Source organism: Haliaeetus albicilla, chromosome W (assembly GCF_947461875.1).
Source record: "Haliaeetus albicilla chromosome W, bHalAlb1.1, whole genome shotgun sequence".
Lineage (NCBI taxonomy): Eukaryota > Metazoa > Chordata > Aves > Accipitriformes > Accipitridae > Haliaeetus > Haliaeetus albicilla.
In genome coordinates this window covers 34474485-34494820 of record NC_091515.1, presented here as the reverse complement: position 1 = coordinate 34494820, position 20336 = coordinate 34474485, and positions in this window count along the sequence as shown.

Here is a 20336-nt window from a genome sequence, read left to right as displayed (position 1 = left end):
TGTTGCTCAGTAGTGTTTAGACTACAGTCAAGGATTTTTCAGCTTCTCATGCCCAGCCAGGGCACCTGACCCAAACTGGCCAACAGTGTATTCCATACCATGTGCCGTCCCATCTAGTTTAGGAACTGGGAAGTGGGGGGGCAGGGATTCGCCGCTTGGGGACTGGCTGGGTGTCGGTCGGTGGGTGGTGAGCAATTGCCCTGTGCATCATTTGTACATTTCAATCCTTTTATTACTACTGTTGTCATTTTATTAGTGTTATCATTATCATTATTAGTCTCTTCTTTTCTGTTCTATTAAATCGTTCTTATCTCAACCCAGGAGTTTTACTTCTTTTCCTGATTTTCTCCCCCATCCCACTGGATGGGGGGGAGTGAGTGAGCGGCTGCATGGTGCTTAGTTGCTGGCTGGGGTTAAACCACAACAGTATGCATAATGCTTTCCAAGACAGGCACTCCTTTTTTAATTAAAGGTTTGTTGGGGTTTTTTTCCAGAACTCCTTTGAAATAATTTCTAGCCTAGTCAGTTGTAGATATGTTTCCATGTGAATTACTGAAGTTACACCAGAGGTGAATACACTCCATTATGAAGATTGTGAACCCTATTGTACCTTTTGAGTGGTACAGAAACTGTAGATTCTTCCATGAATTTTGGCAGCGTTCTGCTTGTGCTGCATCTGGTTGAATGTTTTTCATAAGATTTATTAGTCCTAAGTCATTATGTATGTGCACACCGTTGCATAGAGGCAGGTGCCTAAACATAATTTGCTGATGCTCTAGCTATGCTGACATATGGAGCAAGTTAATTCTGTACATGGGACCCTTATATGTATCTTTCCGTATTCTCCTGTATCACTCCCTCCCAGCATCTCAAATGTAAAGCTGCAGCTGCCATGAATATGACTTCCTTCCCTCTAACCATTGTCATCTGGTCATCTCAGCTTTCATCTGGCTCCGTATAAGGAATACTTCTTGTTACATGTTTTGCACAAATTTACTTGAGCGGGTGCAATTGTCACTGCTGATGTACTTCTGTCTAAAAAAAATCCAGCTAAATCTCATTTATTTCTTCCGGATAAGAGCACACATAGTGATTACTGCTCATTTCCATTTAATTTAAGAACAAAGGACTGGAAACAGCTAATCAGACTAATGAGCTCAGGTCTCTACACACATAAACAACTATATAATAGACATTTGATCTGAAATATTCACAGTCTCCCAATTAAAGACTACCCTTAAGAAACACACAACTTCTAAGCTGTGTAAATAGTAGATTTCATTAATCCTGTATTCTCATCATATCCCTTCCTCCCCTTTAAATTCATGATGTTTCCTTGGCTTTAGGAAGGGAGTTCCTGAAATAACAGGGCTGGATATTTGTTGCAGTGGAGCTGTTTTGTGTTATACCACTAGTTCATTTGGACTATAGAGCCAACACATTTATCAGCTGATATAGTTAAAATTAGAGGTATTATGCCACTTCCACCTATGCTGCTGAGGTCAGAGTGTATCTTGCAGAAGGAGGTGCAGTCACCTCTGAAGTCCACTAAACCCCAGTGGCAGTTTCCATCATCTTGTCCATTACCAGTTGGTTTAGACAGCTTGAAAAACCCATGGCCATAGCTGTGCCAAATGTACGTTTGCTTTAGCTGAGGACTGAGACCATTACTTTAATAAGTAAATGCTCAATGAGCTTTTATACTATCTTGTTTATCCATTGAAACCATCTGTGCAGTTCGAATATAATTTCATTTTCATTTATGATAAAACAAAATGTGGAAGTTTAGTCTTCAAATTTTATCTTCTTTGTAGGAAAAGCAAATTTCATTCAGCCTCTCTAAAGGTTATTACATAAATAAGATTAGATTTTGAATAAAGGTTAGTAGTGTCTCCTTAATTTTTTGTATATATTCAGTAGATAAAATTAACCTCTGTACAGCTGGCCGACACAAAGCTAGATACCATTTAAGTGCACAAGAATGAATTTCCCTGGTTGTGAGCATACAACATAGTATCAGTATTCTGTGTAGTGTAGATCTCGACCCACTTTCTTATTAGGTGATCATCACTGGTCAAAATGATCTTCCAAAAATATCCCCCCCCCAAATGCTTAGAGAGTTATTCAACACCACAAATACAGGCAAGTGGCATAGGTTAAGAGCACATAGCCATGGGATGGGACAAGGATAAAATGGGTTGCTGCTGCAGAGTTTCTGAGATACCTACTGAACACAGTGAATCACATGGGAGCTGTGTTTTGTTACAGGAGAAGCTCGATTATGTTGGGAAGTTAGGTAAAGGAGGAATGAGTCACCAGGCAGAAACTGAAAAGAGTTGGGGGCACAGTCCGTTCCCATTTCTGCCTTTGTAGCTTCACCAACACTGCCGGGACAGATTCTGATTTCATCAATGTTTCTGTGAAAAGGAAGTAGCCCACTGGAATGTGGTAGTATAAAATCAGAAGGAAACCTACTCATTTTCAGCAGAGTCATAGTGAGAGTACAATTTACCCTTGGTAGAGAAGGCAGCAATGGTGATTCCTCAAATATTACACTATTGGGGAGCACATGTTACAAAACAACCCTCTCATACAGTTTTGAGGGTTAAATAGTGCCTATAATAAATGCTAAGTGTCGTGGTTTAACCCCAGCCAGCAACTAAGCACCATGCAGCCGCTCACTCACTCCCCCCCATCCAGTGGGATGGGGGAGAAAATCAGGAAAAGAAGTAAAACTCCTGGGTTGAGATAAGAACGATTTAATAGAACAGAAAAGAAGAGACTAATAATGATAATGATAACACTAATAAAATGACAACAGTAGTAATAAAAGGATTGAAATGTACAAATGATGCGCAGGGCAATTGCTCACCACCCGCCGACCGACACCCAGCCAGTCCCTGAGCGGCGAATCCCTGCCCCCCCCTTCCCAGTTCCTAAACTAGATGGGACGTCACATGGTATGGAATACACTGTTGGCCAGTTTGGGTCAGGTGCCCTGGCTGGGCATGAGAAGCTGAAAAATCCTTGACTGTAGTCTAAACACTACTGAGCAACAACTGAAAACATCAGTGTTATCAACATTCTTCACATACTGAACTCAAAACATAGCACTGTACCAGCTACTAGGAAGACAGCTAACTACATCCCAGCTGAAACCAGGACAGTATCCACCCCTTATTCTATACCATTGACGTCATGCTCAGTTCCCATACCTTTAGTTACATTCTGATCAATCATCACCACCTTTCCATCCCTTTGAGACATATGAACAATGATATATATATATATATAAGTATACACACACAGAGATATCAGTTCTTTAGTTCTTTATGTTCATAAAATGTTTGTTGAGTTCATTTAGTTTCTGACTCTGGGCTCCATCTGTCATACCAGTCTGTCTGAGCAGGAGGGATGGTGCAAAGTCCTCTCAGTCGGTAGAGCAGAATTGGGCTTCAGTGCGGTGTGACGAGCAGATGACATTGGACGCAGCAGGAGGATGGTGTGCACCGCTGGATTGTTGCATGCTGGAGTCAGTTCTGGATCCACCTCTACTGCGCTTTGCTCAGTTTTATCACAGTTCTTTCTTGCTTGATCCAAGTGATTCTTACTATAGTACTATGGATATAGCATATAACAATTATAGTAATGATAACATACAGTAGCAGGATTATATAGCAACTAATATCATACAGTTTAATTCTGGCTATTTTCACCTAAAATCAAATCCCCTTGAGGCACACATCGGACTTCCCCATCTTTTCGCATCACCCACCAAGTGTACCCAGGCCCTTGAGCAAAAGCAATCCCACGAATGGGTTTACCTTTGCCTGAGGCAGGAGTAACCCAGACTGTTTTCCCTAACATGTTTTTCATGTGCACTACAGGGACTTTATCCCCTTCTACAGTATGTAAAAATTCTGATTGGGCAGGGCCACTCCGATTGGCAGATCCTCTGGTGTTGACTAACCAGGTGGCTTTTGCTAAATGTGTATCCCAATGTTTGAAAGTTCCGCCCCCCATTGCTCTCAATGTAGTCTTTAACAGTCCATTGTATCGCTCAATTTTCCCAGAGGCTGGTGCATGATAGGGGATATGATACACCCACTCAATGCCGTGCTCTTTGGCCCAGGTGTCTATGAGGTTGTTTCGGAAATGAGTCCCATTGTCTGACTCAATTCTTTCTGGGGTGCCATGTCGCCACAAGACCTGCTTCTCAAGGCCCAGGATAGTGTTCCGGGCAGTGGCATGGGGTACAGAATATGTTTCCAGCCATCTGGTGGTTGCTTCCACGACTGTCAGCACATAGCGCTTGCCTTGGCGAGTTTGTGGGAGTGTGATATAGTCAATCTGCCAGGCTTCCCCAAATTTATATTTCAGCCATCGCCCTCCATACCACAGGGGCTTTAACTGCTTGGCTTGCTTAATTGCAGCACATGTTTCACATTCATGGATAACCGGCGCGATAGTGTCCATGGTCAGGTCCACCCCTCGATCACGAGCCCATCTATATGTTGCATCTCTTCCCTGATGGCCTGAAGTATCATGGGCCCATTGAGCCATAAATAGCTCACCCTTATGTTGCCAGTCCAGGTCCACCTGAGACACTTCAATCTTGGCAGCCTGATCCACCTGTTGGTTGTTTCGATGTTCTTCAGTGGCCCGACCCTTGGGTACGTGAGCATCTACATGACGTACTTTTACAACCAGATTCTCTAGCCGGGACGCAATATCTTGCCACAATGCGGCAGCCCAAATGGGTTTACCTCTGCGCTGCCAGTTGCTCTGCTTCCATTGCTGTAACCACCCCCACAGGGCATTTGCCACCATCCATGAGTCAGTATAGAGATAGAGCACTGGCCACTTTTCTCTTTCAGCAATATCTAATGCTAGCTGGATGGCTTTCACCTCTGCAAACTGACTCGATTCACCCTCTCCTTCAGTAGTTTCTGCAACTTGTCGTGTAGGACTCCATACAGCAGCCTTCCACCTTCGATGCTTTCCCACAATGCGACAGGATCCGTCAGTGAACAGGGCATATTGCCTCTCATTCTCTGGCAGTTTATTATACAGCGGGGCTTCTTCAGCACGTGCCACCTCCTCCTCTGGTGACATTCCAAAATCTTTGCCTTCTGGCCAGTCCGTGATTACTTCTAAAATTCCTGGGCGACTGGGGTTTCCTATGCGAGCCCGTTGTGTGATCAGTGCGATCCACTTACTCCACGTGGCGTCAGTCGCGTGATGTGTAGAGGAGACCCTCCCTTTGAACATCCAGCCCAGCACTGGTAGTCGGGGTGCTAAGAGGAGCTGTGTCTCAGTACCAACCACTTCTGAGGCAGCTCGAACTCCTTCATACGCTGCCAATATCTCTTTTTCAGTTGGAGTATAGCGAGCCTCGGATCCTCGATATCCTCGACTCCAAAACCCCAGGGGTCGGCCTTGGGTCTCCCCAGGTGCTTTCTGCCAGAGGCTCCAGGTAGGGCCATTCTCCCCAGCTGCGGTATAGAGCACATTTTTAACATCTTGTCCTGTCCAGACTGGTCCAAGGGCTACGGCATGAACAATCTCCCGTTTAATTTGTTCAAAGGCTTGTTGTTGTTCAGGGCCCCATTTAAAATCATTCTTCTTCCGGGTCACTTGATAGAGAGGGCTTACAATCAAACTGTAATTTGGAATATGCATTCTCCAAAACCCCACGACACCTAAGAAGGCCTGTGTGTCCTTTTTATTAGTCGGGGGAGACATAGCTGCTATTTTATTAATCACATCCATTGGGATCTGACGACGTCCATCTTGCCATTTTATTCCCAAAAACTGGATCTCCTGTGCAGGTCCCTTGACCTTACTTTCTTTTATGGCAAAACCGGCTTTCAGAAGGATTTGGATTATTTTCTTCCCTTTCTCAAAGACTTCTTCTGCTGTGTTGCCCCATACGATGATGTCATCAATGTATTGCAGGTGTTCCGGAGCTTCACCTTTTTCCAGTGCAGTCTGGATTAGTCCATGGCAAATGGTGGGGCTGTGTTTCCACCCCTGGGGCAATCGATTCCAAGTGTACTGGACACCTCTCCAAGTAAAGGCAAACTGTGGCCTGCACTCCACTGCCAAAGGGATTGAGAAAAACGCATTAGCAATGTCCATTGTGGCATACCACTTGGCTGCCTTTGACTCTAGCTCGTATTGAAGTTCTAGTATATCTGGAACGGCAGCACTCAGCGGTGGTGTAACTTCATTCAGGCCGCGATAGTCAACTGTTAGTCTCCACTCCCCATTAGACTTCCGCACTGGCCATATGGGACTATTAAAGGGTGAGCGGGTTTTGCTGATCACTCCTTGGCTCTCCAGTTGGCGAATCAACTTGTGGATGGGAATCAGAGAGTCTCGGTTGGTGCGATATTGCCGCCGGTGCACCGTCGTGGTAGCAATTGGCACTTGTTGTTCTTCAACCTTGAGCAACCCCACAATCGAAGGGTCTTGAGAGAGACCAGGCAGGGTAGACAGCTGTTCAGTGCCCTCCGTCTCCAAGGCAGCTATACCAAAAGCCCAACGATACCCCTTCGGGTCCTTAAAATACCCCCTCCTGAGATAGTCTATGCCAAGGATACACGGAGCCTCTGGACCAGTCACAATGGGGTGTTTCTGCCATTCATTTCCAGTTAGGCTTACTTCAGCTTCCAATACAGTTAATTCTTGGGATCCCCCTGTCACACCAGAAATACAAATGGATTCTGTCCCTTTATAACTTGATGGCATTAGAGTGCACTGTGTGCCGGTGTCTACTAGAGCCTTATACTCCTGTGGGTCTGACGTGCCAGGCCATCGAATCCACACAGTCCAATAGACCCGGTTATCCCTTTCCTCCACCTGGCTGGAGGCAGGGCCCCTCTAATTCTGGTTAGAGTATTCAGTATTCACTTCTCGTAAAATTGGCTCAGAAGTCCCTTCAAGAGGATCGGAAATGAAATCAGCCCTTCTACTCTGTTTGGAAACTGGAGCGGCATTTTTCCTGGTAGAATCCCCTTTTGTGGTGGTTTTTCCTCGCAGTTCACGTACCCGTGCATTTAGGACCGAGGTAGGTTTTCCGTCCCATTTCCTCATGTCCTCTCCCTGATCACATAGGTAAAACCACAGGGCACCTCGCGGTGTGTACCTTCTATATTCTCTCTCTTGGGAAGAGGAGCGCTCACTCCTAATAGCTGAGACATTGGTCCTTACACGTGTGGAGTAGGACATATCCTCTTTGATTTGTTGGACATCCTCGGACAGCTTCTCCACAGCTGCAATGCAGGCTTGTAGGGAGGAGGAGAGATTTTCTTCGTATTGACGGAGTTGGCGAGCCACTTCCTCCACTGTCGGTGCCTCTTCATCCTTCCAGGCCATTATTGCCAATGCGTTGGCATAGGATGATGGTGCGCTCCGTACAAACTTCCGCCACATGGGTCGTGTGCATTGGACTTCGTCTGGATCTTTGGGTAATTGTGGGTTGTCCGGGTCATGATGGATCGTCTCTAGCACAGCTAATTCCCTCAGATATTGAATACCTTTTTCCATGGTGGTCCACTTGCTTGATTGACATATAACATCTTCCTTAAAGGGGTACCTTTCCTTCACACTTGACAGGAGTCGCCTCCAGAGGCTGATGGCTTGTGTCCCTCTTCCAATTGCCTTGTCAATGCCACCTTCCCTGGCAAGCGATCCCAGCTGCTTGGCTTCCCTACCTTCTAATTCCAAGCTATTAGCCCCATTGTCCCAGCATCGGAGGAGCCAGGTGATAATATGCTCACCTATACGGCGGCCAAAGTCTTTTCGCAGATCCCGCAGCTCACTCAAGGATAGGGACCGGGTTATTACCTCTGGTTCTGCCTCTTCCTCCGGTTCCCGTGATGACCCTGGTTCATCTTCATCCTTCGCTAAGCGAACTGATTTTTTTGTATATTTCTTTTTCTGTACGGGGGCAACTGATGCTGGTGCAGGTTGGTCCGCTGGTTCAGTTGCAGTATCGCTCACCGGGTTTTGGATAACCGCAGTGTCTGTCGCCGAGGTTTGGGTAGCAGCAGTGCTCGTCGCTGGGGCTGGAGGGACTGCAGTGCCCATTGCCAAAGTTTGGGTAGCTGCTGTACTCATTGCCGGGGCTGGAGGGGCTGCAGTGCCTGTTGTTGAGGTTTGGGTAGCCCGAGTTCTCGTCGCCGGGGCTGGAGGGGTCACGGTGCCTGTCGCCAAGGTCTGGGTGCCTGCAATGCTCCTTGCCGGGGCTGGAGGGGCCGCAGCGCCCGTTGCCAAGGTTTGGGTGGCCGCGGTGCTCACCATTTTGTTGTTAGGTCCAGAGACTTTCTCTTCCCCTTGAGGGTACTGAGTGGTGTCAAACAGGGCTCGATAGGCACGGGCCAGGCCCCAGCATGTTGCAGTGATTTGTATCTCTCTGGAGCTGCCGGGGTGACAGCATACCTTTTCCAAATATTTTACTAGTTCTTCTGGATCCTGCACTTGTTCAGGGGTGAATTTCCAAAACATCGGAGGTGCCCACTTTTCTAGGTACTTGCCCATACTACCCCACACACCCTGCCACTCATAATTATCCAGCCTTGGGGCACATCTCTGGGTGATCTTCTTAAATAGCTGTTTAACCTTAAACGAGAGCTGAACCACATTCAGAAGTATGCTAATTCCTAGCAGTAGGGCTAGGACTGTGCTAGTCCCAACATTCCAGGAGTATTCAAATTTTTCAAAATTCTCAAACACCATTGTAACTGGACCGAAGGAGAAAGGAGAGGGGAAGAAAGGTACCCCACCCACAGACTGGTTTTCCATGGAGGAAAGGTAAATGGTATAATTATTAATAGTTTCCCACAGATGGCTCCCGCAGTATAAAGGTGACAATGCTAAGTGCAAATACCGGATTAATCCCACAGCTGATGACTTTATCATACCATAAACCAGAGTTATACCATACATCAAAGCGAAAACCTTAATCCACCTCCCACGGATGATAAGCAGTAGAAGAGGAACTACATACAGCAAGCGAGGTGATACATAACAGAGCCTTAAAAACCAGAGCAACAACTCTAAGAATGCATAAATCAACATAATGAATGCTTAGGACAAATTTGTTTTAACAAGCTCTGGTCAGGTTTGTCGTTATCTCAACCCTTCGTGCCCCACGTTGGGCACCAAAAGGACTGTCGTGGTTTAACCCCAGCCAGCAACTAAGCACCACGCAGCCGCTCACTCACTCCCCCCCATCCAGTGGGATGGGGGAGAAAATCAGGAAAAGAAGTAAAACTCCTGGGTTGAGATAAGAACGATTTAATAGAACAGAAAAGAAGAGACTAATAATGATAATGATAACACTAATAAAATGACAACAGTAGTAATAAAAGGATTGAAATGTACAAATGATGCGCAGGGCAATTGCTCACCACCCGCCGACCGACACCCAGCCAGTCCCTGAGCGGCGAATCCCTGCCCCCCCCTTCCCAGTTCCTAAACTAGATGGGACGTCACATGGTATGGAATACACTGTTGGCCAGTTTGGGTCAGGTGCCCTGGCTGGGCATGAGAAGCTGAAAAATCCTTGACTGTAGTCTAAACACTACTGAGCAACAACTGAAAACATCAGTGTTATCAACATTCTTCACATACTGAACTCAAAACATAGCACTGTACCAGCTACTAGGAAGACAGCTAACTACATCCCAGCTGAAACCAGGACAGTATCCACCCCTTATTCTATACCATTGACGTCATGCTCAGTTCCCATACCTTTAGTTACATTCTGATCAATCATCACCACCTTTCCATCCCTTTGAGACATATGAACAATGAGATATATATATATATATAAGTATACACACACAGAGATATCAGTTCTTTAGTTCTTTATGTTCATAAAATGTTTGTTGAGTTCATTTAGTTTCTGACTCTGGGCTCCATCTGTCATACCAGTCTGTCTGAGCAGGAGGGATGGTGCAAAGTCCTCTCAGTCGGTAGAGCAGAATTGGGCTTCAGTGCGGTGTGACGAGCAGATGACATTGGACGCAGCAGGAGGATGGTGTGCACCGCTGGATTGTTGCATGCTGGAGTCAGTTCTGGATCCACCTCTACTGCGCTTTGCTCAGTTTTATCACAGTTCTTTCTTGCTTGATCCAAGTGATTCTTACTATAGTACTATGGATATAGCATATAACAATTATAGTAATGATAACATACAGTAGCAGGATTATATAGCAACTAATATCATACAGTTTAATTCTGGCTATTTTCACCTAAAATCAAATCCCCTTGAGGCACACATCGGACTTCCCCATCTTTTCGCATCACCCACCAAGTGTACCCAGGCCCTTGAGCAAAAGCAATCCCACGAATGGGTTTACCTTTGCCTGAGGCAGGAGTAACCCAGACTGTTTTCCCTAACATGTTTTTCATGTGCACTACAGGGACTTTATCCCCTTCTACAGTATGTAAAAATTCTGATTGGGCAGGGCCACTCCGATTGGCAGATCCTCTGGTGTTGACTAACCAGGTGGCTTTTGCTAAATGTGTATCCCAATGTTTGAAAGTTCCGCCCCCCATTGCTCTCAATGTAGTCTTTAACAGTCCATTGTATCGCTCAATTTTCCCAGAGGCTGGTGCATGATAGGGGATATGATACACCCACTCAATGCCGTGCTCTTTGGCCCAGGTGTCTATGAGGTTGTTTCGGAAATGAGTCCCATTGTCTGACTCAATTCTTTCTGGGGTGCCATGTCGCCACAAGACCTGCTTCTCAAGGCCCAGGATAGTGTTCCGGGCAGTGGCATGGGGTACAGAATATGTTTCCAGCCATCTGGTGGTTGCTTCCACGACTGTCAGCACATAGCGCTTGCCTTGGCGAGTTTGTGGGAGTGTGATATAGTCAATCTGCCAGGCTTCCCCAAATTTATATTTCAGCCATCGCCCTCCATACCACAGGGGCTTTAACTGCTTGGCTTGCTTAATTGCAGCACATGTTTCACATTCATGGATAACCGGCGCGATAGTGTCCATGGTCAGGTCCACCCCTCGATCACGAGCCCATCTATATGTTGCATCTCTTCCCTGATGGCCTGAAGTATCATGGGCCCATTGAGCCATAAATAGCTCACCCTTATGTTGCCAGTCCAGGTCCACCTGAGACACTTCAATCTTGGCAGCCTGATCCACCTGTTGGTTGTTCTGATGTTCTTCAGTGGCCCGACCCTTGGGTACGTGAGCATCTACATGACGTACTTTTACAACCAGATTCTCTAGCCGGGACGCAATATCTTGCCACAATGCGGCAGCCCAAATGGGTTTACCTCTGCGCTGCCAGTTGCTCTGCTTCCATTGCTGTAACCACCCCCACAGGGCATTTGCCACCATCCATGAGTCAGTATAGAGATAGAGCACTGGCCACTTTTCTCTTTCAGCAATATCTAATGCTAGCTGGATGGCTTTCACCTCTGCAAACTGACTCGATTCACCCTCTCCTTCAGTAGTTTCTGCAACTTGTCGTGTAGGACTCCATACAGCAGCCTTCCACCTTCGATGCTTTCCCACAATGCGACAGGATCCGTCAGTGAACAGGGCATATTGCCTCTCATTCTCTGGCAGTTTATTATACAGCGGGGCTTCTTCAGCACGTGCCACCTCCTCCTCTGGTGACATTCCAAAATCTTTGCCTTCTGGCCAGTCCGTGATTACTTCTAAAATTCCTGGGCGACTGGGGTTTCCTATGCGAGCCCGTTGTGTGATCAGTGCGATCCACTTACTCCACGTGGCGTCAGTCGCGTGATGTGTAGAGGAGACCCTCCCTTTGAACATCCAGCCCAGCACTGGTAGTCGGGGTGCTAAGAGGAGCTGTGTCTCAGTACCAACCACTTCTGAGGCAGCTCGAACTCCTTCATACGCTGCCAATATCTCTTTTTCAGTTGGAGTATAGCGAGCCTCGGATCCTCGATATCCTCGACTCCAAAACCCCAGGGGTCGGCCTTGGGTCTCCCCAGGTGCTTTCTGCCAGAGGCTCCAGGTAGGGCCATTCTCCCCAGCTGCGGTATAGAGCACATTTTTAACATCTTGTCCTGTCCAGACTGGTCCAAGGGCTACGGCATGAACAATCTCCCGTTTAATTTGTTCAAAGGCTTGTTGTTGTTCAGGGCCCCATTTAAAATCATTCTTCTTCCGGGTCACTTGATAGAGAGGGCTTACAATCAAACTGTAATTTGGAATATGCATTCTCCAAAACCCCACGACACCTAAGAAGGCCTGTGTGTCCTTTTTATTAGTCGGGGGAGACATAGCTGCTATTTTATTAATCACATCCATTGGGATCTGACGACGTCCATCTTGCCATTTTATTCCCAAAAACTGGATCTCCTGTGCAGGTCCCTTGACCTTACTTTCTTTTATGGCAAAACCGGCTTTCAGAAGGATTTGGATTATTTTCTTCCCTTTCTCAAAGACTTCTTCTGCTGTGTTGCCCCATACGATGATGTCATCAATGTATTGCAGGTGTTCCGGAGCTTCACCTTTTTCCAGTGCAGTCTGGATTAGTCCATGGCAAATGGTGGGGCTGTGTTTCCACCCCTGGGGCAATCGATTCCAAGTGTACTGGACACCTCTCCAAGTAAAGGCAAACTGTGGCCTGCACTCCACTGCCAAAGGGATTGAGAAAAACGCATTAGCAATGTCCATTGTGGCATACCACTTGGCTGCCTTTGACTCTAGCTCGTATTGAAGTTCTAGTATATCTGGAACGGCAGCACTCAGCGGTGGCGTAACTTCATTCAGGCCGCGATAGTCAACTGTTAGTCTCCACTCCCCATTAGACTTCCGCACTGGCCATATGGGACTATTAAAGGGTGAGCGGGTTTTGCTGATCACTCCTTGGCTCTCCAGTTGGCGAATCAACTTGTGGATGGGAATCAGAGAGTCTCGGTTGGTGCGATATTGCCGCCGGTGCACCGTCGTGGTAGCAATTGGCACTTGTTGTTCTTCAACCTTGAGCAACCCCACAATCGAAGGGTCTTGAGAGAGACCAGGCAGGGTAGACAGCTGTTCAGTGCCCTCCGTCTCCAAGGCAGCTATACCAAAAGCCCAACGATACCCCTTCGGGTCCTTAAAATACCCCCTCCTGAGATAGTCTATGCCAAGGATACACGGAGCCTCTGGACCAGTCACAATGGGGTGTTTCTGCCATTCATTTCCAGTTAGGCTTACTTCAGCTTCCAATACAGTTAATTCTTGGGATCCCCCTGTCACACCAGAAATACAAATGGATTCTGTCCCTTTATAACTTGATGGCATTAGAGTGCACTGTGTGCCGGTGTCTACTAGAGCCTTATACTCCTGTGGGTCTGACGTGCCAGGCCATCGAATCCACACAGTCCAATAGACCCGGTTATCCCTTTCCTCCACCTGGCTGGAGGCAGGGCCCCTCTAATTCTGGTTAGAGTATTCAGTATTCACTTCTCGTAAAATTGGCTCAGAAGTCCCTTCAAGAGGATCGGAAATGAAATCAGCCCTTCTACTCTGTTTGGAAACTGGAGCGGCATTTTTCCTGGTAGAATCCCCTTTTGTGGTGGTTTTTCCTCGCAGTTCACGTACCCGTGCATTTAGGACCGAGGTAGGTTTTCCGTCCCATTTCCTCATGTCCTCTCCCTGATCACATAGGTAAAACCACAGGGCACCTCGCGGTGTGTACCTTCTATATTCTCTCTCTTGGGAAGAGGAGCGCTCACTCCTAATAGCTGAGACATTGGTCCTTACACGTGTGGAGTAGGACATATCCTCTTTGATTTGTTGGACATCCTCGGACAGCTTCTCCACAGCTGCAATGCAGGCTTGTAGGGAGGAGGAGAGATTTTCTTCGTATTGACGGAGTTGGCGAGCCACTTCCTCCACTGTCGGTGCCTCTTCATCCTTCCAGGCCATTATTGCCAATGCGTTGGCATAGGATGATGGTGCGCTCCGTACAAACTTCCGCCACATGGGTCGTGTGCATTGGACTTCGTCTGGATCTTTGGGTAATTGTGGGTTGTCCGGGTCATGATGGATCGTCTCTAGCACAGCTAATTCCCTCAGATATTGAATACCTTTTTCCATGGTGGTCCACTTGCTTGATTGACATATAACATCTTCCTTAAAGGGGTACCTTTCCTTCACACTTGACAGGAGTCGCCTCCAGAGGCTGATGGCTTGTGTCCCTCTTCCAATTGCCTTGTCAATGCCACCTTCCCTGGCAAGCGATCCCAGCTGCTTGGCTTCCCTACCTTCTAATTCCAAGCTATTAGCCCCATTGTCCCAGCATCGGAGGAGCCAGGTGATAATATGCTCACCTATACGGCGGCCAAAGTCTTTTCGCAGATCCCGCAGCTCACTCAAGGATAGGGACCGGGTTATTACCTCTGGTTCTGCCTCTTCCTCCGGTTCCCGTGATGACCCTGGTTCATCTTCATCCTTCGCTAAGCGAACTGATTTTTTTGTATATTTCTTTTTCTGTACGGGGGCAACTGATGCTGGTGCAGGTTGGTCCGCTGGTTCAGTTGCAGTATCGCTCACCGGGTTTTGGATAACCGCAGTGTCTGTCGCCGAGGTTTGGGTAGCAGCAGTGCTCGTCGCTGGGGCTGGAGGGACTGCAGTGCCCATTGCCAAAGTTTGGGTAGCTGCTGTACTCATTGCCGGGGCTGGAGGGGCTGCAGTGCCTGTTGTTGAGGTTTGGGTAGCCCGAGTTCTCGTCGCCGGGGCTGGAGGGGTCACGGTGCCTGTCGCCAAGGTCTGGGTGCCTGCAATGCTCCTTGCCGGGGCTGGAGGGGCCGCAGCGCCCGTTGCCAAGGTTTGGGTGGCCGCGGTGCTCACCATTTTGTTGTTAGGTCCAGAGACTTTCTCTTCCCCTTGAGGGTACTGAGTGGTGTCAAACAGGGCTCGATAGGCACGGGCCAGGCCCCAGCATGTTGCAGTGATTTGTATCTCTCTGGAGCTGCCGGGGTGACAGCATACCTTTTCCAAATATTTTACTAGTTCTTCTGGATCCTGCACTTGTTCAGGGGTGAATTTCCAAAACATCGGAGGTGCCCACTTTTCTAGGTACTTGCCCATACTACCCCACACACCCTGCCACTCATAATTATCCAGCCTTGGGGCACATCTCTGGGTGATCTTCTTAAATAGCTGTTTAACCTTAAACGAGAGCTGAACCACATTCAGAAGTATGCTAATTCCTAGCAGTAGGGCTAGGACTGTGCTAGTCCCAACATTCCAGGAGTATTCAAATTTTTCAAAATTCTCAAACACCATTGTAACTGGACCGAAGGAGAAAGGAGAGGGGAAGAAAGGTACCCCACCCACAGACTGGTTTTCCATGGAGGAAAGGTAAATGGTATAATTATTAATAGTTTCCCACAGATGGCTCCCGCAGTATAAAGGTGACAATGCTAAGTGCAAATACCGGATTAATCCCACAGCTGATGACTTTATCATACCATAAACCAGAGTTATACCATACATCAAAGCGAAAACCTTAATCCACCTCCCACGGATGATAAGCAGTAGAAGAGGAACTACATACAGCAAGCGAGGTGATACATAACAGAGCCTTAAAAACCAGAGCAACAACTCTAAGAATGCATAAATCAACATAATGAATGCTTAGGACAAATTTGTTTTAACAAGCTCTGGTCAGGTTTGTCGTTATCTCAACCCTTCGTGCCCCACGTTGGGCGCCAAAAGGACTGTCGTGGTTTAACCCCAGCCAGCAACTAAGCACCACGCAGCCGCTCACTCACTCCCCCCCATCCAGTGGGATGGGGGAGAAAATCAGGAAAAGAAGTAAAACTCCTGGGTTGAGATAAGAACGATTTAATAGAACAGAAAAGAAGAGACTAATAATGATAATGATAACACTAATAAAATGACAACAGTAGTAATAAAAGGATTGAAATGTACAAATGATGCGCAGGGCAATTGCCCACCACCCGCCGACCGACACCCAGCCAGTCCCTGAGCGGCGAATCCCTGCCCCCCCCTTCCCAGTTCCTAAACTAGATGGGACATCACATGGTATGGAATACACTGTTGGCCAGTTTGGGTCAGGTGCCCTGGCTGGGCATGAGAAGCTGAAAAATCCTTGACTGTAGTCTAAACACTACTGAGCAACAACTGAAAACATCAGTGTTATCAACATTCTTCACATACTGAACTCAAAACATAGCACTGTACCAGCTACTAGGAAGACAGTTAACTACATCCCAGCTGAAACCAGGACACTAAGATACAATTCAAACCTTTTTAGCTAACTCAAGGCTTTTTTTAGAGCAGTTTTTCCTAGCTCAGACCAACCATTAGGTGAAGAGCTGGAAACAGTGAGAGAAAAAGGGATTTATGTGCGTGCATCAAAAGGAGAATATAACCCTTTGCGAATTATTTCCATGGGTCCCCTACCTACAAATGAAGAGATATGTGATATAACAATTCACTGTTCTGACACACATTACAATCATGATGTGCAGTTATTAATGCATCATGTTACATTAAGCTTAGCCCATGGTCTAACACCATGTAACAAATTTCTGTGAAGGGAGTAACATAACACGATACTGTCTTTTAAAAAAGACACACATGATATTTTCAGATCACTTTTTATCCATGAATGCCCAATCTAAAAATCAAGGTGGTAGATGAAATTGAAGTGAATGAGTATCCACAAACCATAATATTTATCTTGTGTAGTTTTGCTTATTGCTACCTGTATTCAAAGACTCTAGTCAATTTTTGTTGTAATGCATGAGCAAAGTTGACAGACATATTTTTTTGTCACCCTCAGTTAGATTTTATTCATGGACAATCAAGGGAGACCTGGCAGCCATTAAGACTAAAACACACTGAGAATCCTCACAAGTGTTTATTTTGCAATAGAGAAGTGTCATAGTTTAACCCCAGCCAGCAACTAGGCACCATGCAGCTGCTTGCTCACTCCCACCCAGTGGGATGGGGGAGAAAATCGGGGGGGGGGGGGGAAGTAAAAGTAATGGGCCGAGATAAGAACAGTTTAATAGAACAGAAAAGAAGAAACTAATAATTATAATAATAATAGTAAAAGGATTGGAATATACAAACCAAGTGATGCACAATGCAATTGCTCACCACTCACTGACTGATGCCCAGTTAGTTCCCAAGTGGCGATCCCTCCCAGCCCCATTCCCCCCAGTAATGTTTAGACCAAGTCAAGGATTTTTCAGCTTCTCATGCCCAGCCAGCAAGAAGGCTGGAGGGGCACAAGAAGTTGGGAGGGGACACAGCCAGGACAGCTGACCCAAATTGGTCAAAGGGGTATTCCATACCATGTGACGTCACATCTAGTATATAAACTGGGGGGAATGGCCACTCGGGGACTAACTGGGCGTCAGTCAGCAGGTGGTGAGCAATTGCACTGTGCATCACTTGTATATTCCAATCCTATTATTATTATTATTATTGTCATTTTATTAGTGTTATTATCATTATTAGTTTCTTCTTTTCTGTTCTATTAAACTGTTCTTAACCCACAAGTTTTTCTTTTTTTTTTTTTCCCCCGATTCTCTCCCCCATCCCACTGGGTGGGGGGGGGGGGAGTGAGTGAGCAGCTCTGTGGTGCTTAGTTGCTGGCTGGGGTTAAACCATGACAGATGGCTAACCAACTGAATATGAGCCCATCTATACTATGGCTAACAGAAAACTGATATCATCCATGAATATACCGACATGTCAGTATTGTGTAGGAGTCTTAATATCTAGAAATGCCAAAAGGGTGAGGCTCTGGCTGGAATCACATGCCCAGTTCTACACCATTAAAATGGAAAAAAAGCTTGCAAGGCTCAGAACAAATCTACAGGACTGATACGGCACCTGGAAAACATATCCCACACAGCAAGGCACAAGAAGCTAAGTGTATTTAGTCAGCAAAGAAAATAAGGAATTTGGTCAATCTGTAATCTACATAGAGAAAGAATTTCTGACAGCAGCAAGTTCACGACCCAGCAGAAAGAATGAGCAGTAGGATACAACAGCAAACTCAAACTAGACAAAATCAGGATAGAATTAAGGGACCATATTTTAAGTACTGAGCAATTAACTACTGGAAAAACTACCAATGGATAAGGGAGATGTTTACAATTGGATGTTTTTCTGTAAGATATGTTTTAGCTTAACTGCAAATTAAGGCTCAGTGCAGAAATTAGCAGGTGAAATCTGTGCAGGAGGTTAGACCACACAATAGTTCCCTCCATCCCTAAAAGTCTCTTGTCAAAACATACACACCTAAACTGAGGAACCAGGCTCTTGTACTGCAGACTTGGCTGCAGGATCAGAAATCCACCTGTTCAGAACAAACTGTAAGACTGAAGTCCTGCTCCTAGACTATTAATTTTTTTTATGGGGAAGGAAAGTGAGAGAGGTCTGTTTACTTTTCTCTTACGCACAGAGCATTGAGGTGCAGGAGATGCTAGAAATAATTACAACAAAACATCACGCTGTAGGTATTATAGCAATACTGATTTTGCCAAAATTAGCCTGATCAAACCAGTTTAATGGGATTTTCATATTTCTAGTCTTCAGTGAGGAATTAAACCCTTCCTCTTTTCAGATATATAATTTATTATTTTTAATATATATATAAAGCTTTCAAAGTACATATTGAATCAATAATTCCTAATCCAGCAGAAAACATGAGCATATCAGGGAACTAAGCCCTTGAAATATCAAGTACACCTGAATTACACTTTAGTAGCAAGTCTCATCTTGCTTAATTTAAGATGCATCAAGATTAGGTGTCTAGTCTGTGCCTATTATGCTTCATTTACACAGAAGAGAAACAGTTCAGTTCATGCTCTGTAAATTGGATATCTAAAACTGTTTGGATGACTGTCGTGGTTTCAGCCCAGCTGGCAACAAAGCACCACACAGCCGCTCGCTCCTCCCCACCCCCCTCCAGTGGGATGGGGAGGAGAATCAGAAAAGAGAAAAGAAAAAAAAAACAACCAACAAAAAAACCGGAACCTCGAGGTTTGAGATAAGGACAATTTACTGGGACAACACAAAAAGAGAAGTTACAACAACGGTACTAATAAAAGAATATACAAAACGAGTGATGCACAGTGCAACCGCTCACCACCCGGAACCCAACGCTCCACCACTTCCCCAGCTCCGCCACTTTCCCCACCGAAAAGCTGAAAGCCCACCCCCCAGCCCGCTCCCCATTTATATACCGGGCATGATGTCACATGGTATGGAATAGCTCCTTGGATAGTTCAGGTCAGCTGTCCCGGCTGTGCCCCCCACCTCCCAGGTTCCTGTGAAAATTAACTCTATCCCAGCTGAACCCAGGACATTATCCACCCCTTATTCTATACCATCTACATCATGCCCAGATCCTACATTTTCCAATTAATCACCACCACTTTCCTTGTCTTATAAACATATATATATGTATATGGACCCCCCCCTCACACACACACACACAAATAGTATTCCCTTAGTCTATGGGCCATCCCTCTAATGTGTCCATCAATTTTATTTAGTCCATGACTTTGGGGCTCCATCTGTTGTGACAGTCCTTCAGGATAAGAGAGATGGTGTGAGGTGTTGGATTGTTGCATGCTGCCTCTGGAGCTTGTGGCTGGTACATTTGGTGCAACCCACGCCTTTGGTCTGCAGGTCGAAGATGTTGATCTTGAGGAAATCACTGGGCGCCAGTTCAAGTTCCATCACTGTTGCACTTGGCTCAGTTTCAAAGTCCATCCTGCAGTCATTTGGGTAATTCTTACTGTAATACCCTTGATATGGCATATAGACACTATAGATACAATGACATACATTGGCAGGTTATTTAGCAGTTAACATCATACAGCCTAATTCACTGGCTATTCTCTCTCAAAATCAAATCCCCTTGAGGCACACATTGAACTTCCCCATCCTTCTGCATCACCCACCAAGTGTACACAGGTCCTTGAGCAAAAGCAATCCCACGAATGGGTTTGTCTCTGCTTGAGGGAGGACTAACCCAGACTGTCTTCCCTAACATACTCCTCATGCGCACTACAGGGACTTTATCTCCTTCTACAGTATGTGGAAGTCTTGGTCGGGCAGGGCCAGCCCTATTGGCAGATCCTCTAGTATTAACTAGCCAGGTGGCTCTTGTTAAATGTGTATCCCAATGTCTGAAGGTTCCACCCCCCATTGCTCTCAATGTAGTCTTTTATACAGTCCATTGTATCGTTCAATTATTCCGGAGATCAGTGTGTGATAGGGGATGCGATATACCCAATCAATGCCATGCTCTTTGGCCTAGGTGTCTATAAGGTTGTTTCGGA